The sequence below is a fragment of the Camelina sativa genome, chromosome 7 (assembly GCF_000633955.1).
Source record: "Camelina sativa cultivar DH55 chromosome 7, Cs, whole genome shotgun sequence".
Taxonomy (NCBI): domain Eukaryota; kingdom Viridiplantae; phylum Streptophyta; class Magnoliopsida; order Brassicales; family Brassicaceae; genus Camelina; species Camelina sativa.
Genome location: NC_025691.1, coordinates 28191854 through 28198792, shown reverse-complemented (window position 1 = coordinate 28198792; position 6939 = coordinate 28191854).

The following is a 6939-nucleotide window of genomic DNA, read 5'->3' as shown; positions in this document are numbered from 1 at the left end:
TTTTTTTTTTTTTTTTGTGTGTGTGTGTGTAATTCTTCTGTTTCTCTCAGATTTTTTTCCTTCTCTTCTTTATTTTCTAACTAATTTTTTAATTTGTGAAAAAAAAAAACTAATTTTTTAATTTTATCACTCTGACTTTATGGAAGAAAAAGAAGAAAGCTGGAAAGATGAATGAAATAAGTGCGATGAGGTGTTATATTTATAGGTGAGAAGTTACCTGAGGAAAACGAAAGTGAGTCACTCCGAATATTTAATTATCTGAATTAAAGCATTTTTTGTATTTTGTCACAAGTGGTTTATTACTTTTAGTTTTGCCGCATATCCATGCAATGTCAAACTTATTTTGTTAGGGACACATATACTGATATATAAGGTGCTTGTTTAAAAAATAATAATAATGTACTATTGTAATTTTTTTGCATAAACTCGGATTGATCTATCGAATTAGAGAGCTTAGGCTTTTATGTATTTTTAAGTCTTCTTTCTTTTTACATGTTCTGGAGTATTCTAGAAGGTTTGGAGAAGAAACTATAATATTGTGGACGCCTTGGAGAGAAAGCAGAAAACCTTGTAGAAGAAGTATACTATCTAATTAGGAGGATCCAGAGAACCGATTTCTACCATTAGATCGATTCTATCCATACCATCCATCATGGAGATGAACTTATGTATAAATGGGTCATTTATAATTATCCAATTATTTCTCTAATAAAATTTTAATTTCTTTTTCTAAGTTTCAAGTTCGAGTTCCTACTTCCGAGTGCTATGTTTATTTATCGTTCACGATGAGTGATCAAGCTAAGATCGCACGAATCAAATCACGAGAAATCGGGTTTGTGACAGAATGTTACCTACACCTAACTTATTAAATCAAATACAATTGTGCCTAGGGAATTAATTTTGGTAAAAACTTTTGCGTAGTCAAAACCAAACAGTTTAAAAAAAAATAAACGCTATTCAAACTGAAAAAATATCCTAGGTATCAAACGCAGGACGCAATAACTTCAATCAAATACAATATACTGAGGATACTAATTATTAAATCAAATACAATATACTGAGGATACACCGAACTTATTCAGACGCAGTAACTTTAAACTGAAAAAAATAAACGGGCATAAACTACACTATTAATCGATATATCTGAAGCCATATGAACTTCGGCATCAATCATCAATTTGGTGGAGATCGTCTAGTATTATCCGCTAGAAAAGAGAGAAAACACAACTTGTTTGAGTCAAGTTGATTTGGTTGGATAGTTTCATGTGTTTTTTTCTTTAGGAATAATTATAGGACTATAAATGTCATCAATAGAGTTAAATCTATCCAATTGGCATATTACAGAGCAAATTAGCATCTTAAAACAGTGTTTGAAAAATGCTAAAAAAAAAACAAAGTTTTTGAACTGATTGTACTTAGAAAAAAATACTTTAAATTGCTAAAGAACTTAAATTTAGTCGACCAATTTAAATCTTTTACAATCTTGTAAGGAGCTTTTTCTGTTGTTGTTGTCAAGGTCTTGTAATACATTTTTATGTGCATTTTGTGTTTCCAACTGTTACTCACTTGTCACACCAACTACCCGTACCAGGTATAGCTAGCTGCTCAATAGTCCACAAAAGCTGTCTTCAGATAAATATGTAAGCTATCAGGTGCATATTTGTGTCCCAGCGTTAAACTTTTATGTATCTCAGATTATCGGTCCATTTCAAAAGACCACATTATTTTCTTTCTTTCTGTTTTGTTTATATGTTATACGCAATCTTTACAAATATTTACGAAGGCCTATTTTGGAATCATCTACGTATATTCACATTGGGATGACAGATATATATTCGAATTAATTAAGAAAAAAACTTAACTCTTATTATCAGTTACCTCTGAAATATAGGCATTGATACTGGATACGATGCATTTAGATGGCAGGATAAATCAAATATTGAATAATGAAATTGATCTGAGTTCATTTTTTTGTCAACAAAAGTTATGATCGGTCATTACCAGAAATCACTTTTGAACAAATCAATGATTGAAAAAATTTTACTCAGTAATAAACAAATTTAACCGATCAGGTTTTTCTAAAACTGCTTAAACAAATGCATATCAGTATTAGATGGTAGTTTAGTATACATATGTATATACTATAGAATATATCTAGTATCGTCACTTTATTCCCGTCAGGATATAACGAGAAATCTGTGATGATTATAGAGGCCCACAAGATATTAGTGCGACGACATGAGGCACAGTGAAATAGCACATTTGGGTGCTTTTAGTGGTAAATGACAATGTTTGCACAATTATAAGAGAGACACAAATGATAGCGAAAGGACGAGAGGGAATGAGCATTGTGGGTTAAATTCCCAACAAACCAATTTGTGCTTCTCGTCTTCATCTTCCATATTCTATCAATTGGTGCGTCAGATGTGATCTAAATGCTTCTCTCTCTCTCTTGGTGATTTCATCTTTCCATCATAAGATATGGATAAGATCACTAAATATCTTGTGTTGTTAGTGTTGTCGGTTGTTTATGTATTTACTTATGAACAACTCTTTATATCTGTTGAAAGATGTATCATGGGCCAAATTTTACATGGTCTCGATTGTTCACGTAAGTTTTTTCATTTACATTTAATTTATACATGTTAAAAAAAGCTACAACCTTAAGCATATTAAGCGTTTTACAGATTCTATGAGGTTCGTTTTTGCAGTTAGATCTAATGTATTTAACACGATCATTTATTTTAAAAGGATTAGTATGATGGTAAATACCCGGATCACGTTTTGGTTAAAAGAAATAACATAGAAAACTTGAGATCACCAGTCATTGTCATTACACAAATTCGATTCTATTTTATATTATCTAAGCACACAAAATAAGATTAGATTCGATCAACAATATCTTTGGTCCAAATTGATTTGGCACATTGTCATAACAAGAAATACATTACATAATTCAATTCATCCTTTTTAATATAGTAATATAAAGCACCAAGCACCCTGTCCTTCTTGTAATTCGACAATCAATTCATATCTTATTTATTTATGTGGGTAAGTATATTTGCATTTGCATTTACGAGAAAAGAAACAATATTATATAAAAACTAAAGTTTAGTAGTATAACTGTATAAGGTTGGTTCTTTACTTCTTTTGTGTTCTTGGTACAACTACAAACTCTGTTTGAGAAGAAAAAACATTTTTTTTCATTAGAATATATAGACTAAACACTAGATCTACATATATATTAATATTATATTTTTTTCTGTCCATAATAGATTAATGTTTTAGGATAAATTTTTGTCTCCAAAATATTGATTTGTAGATAAAAAAACAAAAATAATTTTTCTACTTTATGTTTTTTCCCACATGTCATTTATCTAATGTTTTATATTTTTTCTATCTATAAAAAAGTAATTATAAACTAATTTACAAATAAAAATTATTTTGTTCTAAATAAATATGATAATATCAAAACATCAATCTATTAAAGACAAAAAATAAGTAGAACAAAAGTTTATAATTCATACGGTTTAAAAACGGAAAAAAAGAAAAAGAAAAAGAAACATTTCTAAATGTATTTGCACTATTATATTGGATACATTCATTCATGTCCCACGTTTCGTCAGCTTCCACCTGAACCTTTATGGCGTCATTCAAGCAGTGGAGGGTACAAACTTTTGCACGGTCAATCATTCTGTAGTTTTATTTTGTTTTTAGAAAGAATTACTATACTAATACATAAATAGTGGTTTATTACTAGAATAGGTCTTTATTGGTTTCATTTACTAGAGTAGTACAAACATTTGTTAGAAAAAGACATATAACCACTTTTATAATCTTTGAATTACATAAGTGCCATTATGAATTATTTTTTGGTTTAAAAAAATTTAAATATATAAAAAAACCAAAAAAAGATTAAATCTACTTCTCTTTTTTCTCTCGAGCTCTAGCCGCCGGAAAAAAATGTATATCTGAGGCGGATCACGGTGGCTGACCTAGCACCGGTTCCGACCTCTCTTTCTCAGGCCAGAAGCTTTTGCTACTCTTTTCTTGTTTGTTGCGGCTTTGATTGGAGATTTGAGTATAAGACATAGGGTTGCGGTGGTTTGATTCCAACATGAGGAAGGTTTGAGTGGTGTTTTTGGATTGGTGGTTTTTTCTTCCGCCGAAGCATGGCTTTCGATGAGAAGCAGGGTTCTGGAATTAGGTAGTGGTGGTGGTATCTGCTTCAGGAGTTGGCGGCGGAAATCTCTTTCGGTTGCGTTTCTTTTCAAGCGGATTTAAGGTTACGGACTTCGTTTTGGCTATCGGTGAATGATGTTTGTTCGAGCCAAGGAGAAAAGATATTGCCTTTAGCATCTGATGTATCTTCGCCAGGTTTGTATTCAGCTCAGAATTTTGATTTGACGCCGCCTCAAAATGTTTGTTTCGTAGTTTAGAGAAATGATATCGACTTTAGCATTTGACGCCTTCTTTTGTTGTTGGGTTAGATGATTGTGTATAGTTACATTTGTTTGCTTCCGAGCAGCGTCAGATCATGGGTTCCTCCGATTCCGGCAAGAACTCCTCTGATTGTCGTCGTCTCTAAGTTCGTTGTAGAGAATCTTTGATTATTTGTGTAGATTTGCAGTTTATATGCTCGTTTCTTTTAACTGGGGTTCGGCTTTGTTCTCTTTTCATGTTCTTGGTTTATTTAATTTGCTGGGATTTGACGGTTCTGGGTTTTATTCATGTTTTGTTTTGCAGATGTTCAGAAGTTTTTGTTGGAAATCAGATCTTCGATTAATCACCAAATTGGCAAACAAGAGCTGAAGATTGAGAAGAGAGAGTCATGAAGGTGAAGAAGAGAAGAAGTGAAGAAGAGAAGAAGAAGCGTGAGGGAGAGAGAGAGACTCATGTTTTGTTTAAAAGACTTTTGGATCAGTAAACTTATTAGGCCCATTTCTATTAATGGGTTTAATGGTTTAGAAGGCTTAGGTTAAAACTAAGTAGAATATATATATGTGGTGTAATGTGTATAATGTGATCTTATCAAAAAAGGTTTAAGAAACAAAGTGGCTAAACCTAGTACTGTTCAACATGGTATCAGAGCTGTTTGATCTTGGTGTTCCTGAGATCTGAAGAAACGTACAAAGATTCACATGGAGAAAATGTTAAGACCGATGGGAGAAGGAAGAATACAATGTAATATTTGCAAAAAGTACAATCACTATGAAGACAAGTGTTACCTGAAGATGCGGTACGAAACTCAGTTCTCCTCCAAGCAATTCAGGCCAAGAAGAGGGTACTTTGCTTGCGGGAAACCTGGGCACTTTGCAAAAGATTGTCGGACTAAGCATCACCAAGAGAGGCAGGCACAAATTCACCTAGAAGAAGGAGGGTTATTCGATGTCACACACAATGGAGAACAAGCAAATGGTGATGAAATGTGGTTGATAGATAGTGGTGCAACGAACCATATGACTAAAGAGGAAAAACTATTCACTACCATAGACAGGTCAGTTCAAGTTCCCATTAGAATTGGAAATGGAACCAGATTGATGACCACAGGGAAAGGAAGCATCACAGTAATGACAAAGAAGGGGGTAAGAGTAATTAAAGATGTTTTCTTGGTCCCAGAGATAGATAAGAATCTATTAAGTATACCACAAATGGTAAGGAATGGATATCAAGTGTTGTTTGTAGGGAGCAAGTGCATAATTCACAGTCCAAAAGGAGACAAAGTTGCTGAAGTAGAAATGGTAAGGAATGCTTATCTGCTGCGAATGGAACTTGTTGAGGAGAGTGTGAGTATGGCAAGAAAGGAAAACTTGTCTGAATTATGGCACAAAAGGCTTGGACATTCAGGTCTACACAATCTACAAAATTTACAAGCAAAACAGATGGTCAAAGGCTTACCAAATTTCAAAATCATTCAAGAGGTCTGTGGGGCATGTGTCAAGGGGAAACAATGCAGAGAAGAATTCCCTAAAATATCAGAAACAAAAAGTGGAGTTCTAGATCTAATCCACACAGATGTATGTGGACCAATGCAGACACCATCATGTAGTGGGAGCAACTACATATTTACCTTCACAGATGACTACTCTCACATTTTATGGGTATACTTTTTGAAGACGAAAGCAGAGACATTTGCTACCTTTAAGAAGTTCAAGATTCTGGTTGAAACTCAAACATGCAAAAAGATAAAGGTGATCAGATCTGATAGGGGAGGTGAATTCAAGTCAGAAAAATTCTGTAAGTTTTTAGAAGATAATGGAATTGAAAGGCAGTTTACTGTGGCATACTCACCACAGCAAAACGGAGTTGCAGAACGTAGAAATAGGACTCTATTGAATATGGCAAGGTGCATGCTGAAAGATAAGGGAATACCAGATGAGTTTTGGGCTGAAGCGATCTTCACCGCAGCCTACCTCCAGAATAGACTTCCCACTAAAGCCCTTAATCAGAAAACACCCTTGGAAGCATGGAGTGGCCACAAACCGTCAGTTGGTCACCTTAGAGTATTTGGGTGTATGTGTCATGTTTTGATTCCTGCAGTAAAAAGAAAAAAGCTTGATGATAGGTCTGAAAAGGCTGTATTTATGGGCTACAGTAATGCTAGTAAAGGGTACAGAGTTTTTGTGCTTAGCACTAAGAAAATAGAAGTATCGAGGGATGTTGTTTTTGAAGAAAACAAAAGTTGGAATTGGAAAACCCAAGAAGAATTTAAGGAGAAACCTGAGATTCAACCTAATACTGCTGGTACAACTGTAAGGCCTAGCAATGAAATGGAAGAGAGAAATGAAAGAAGCTTAGAAACAAGACCAGCGACAAGCGGTGGAAGGCATTACATCAGTCCTATACCGTTCCAACTAAGTGAAGGAGTGCCAGAAGTTGGTAGCTCATCTAGAGTTGTTCACAAAGTAAGAATGTTGAGTGACGTGTACCAAGAAGCAA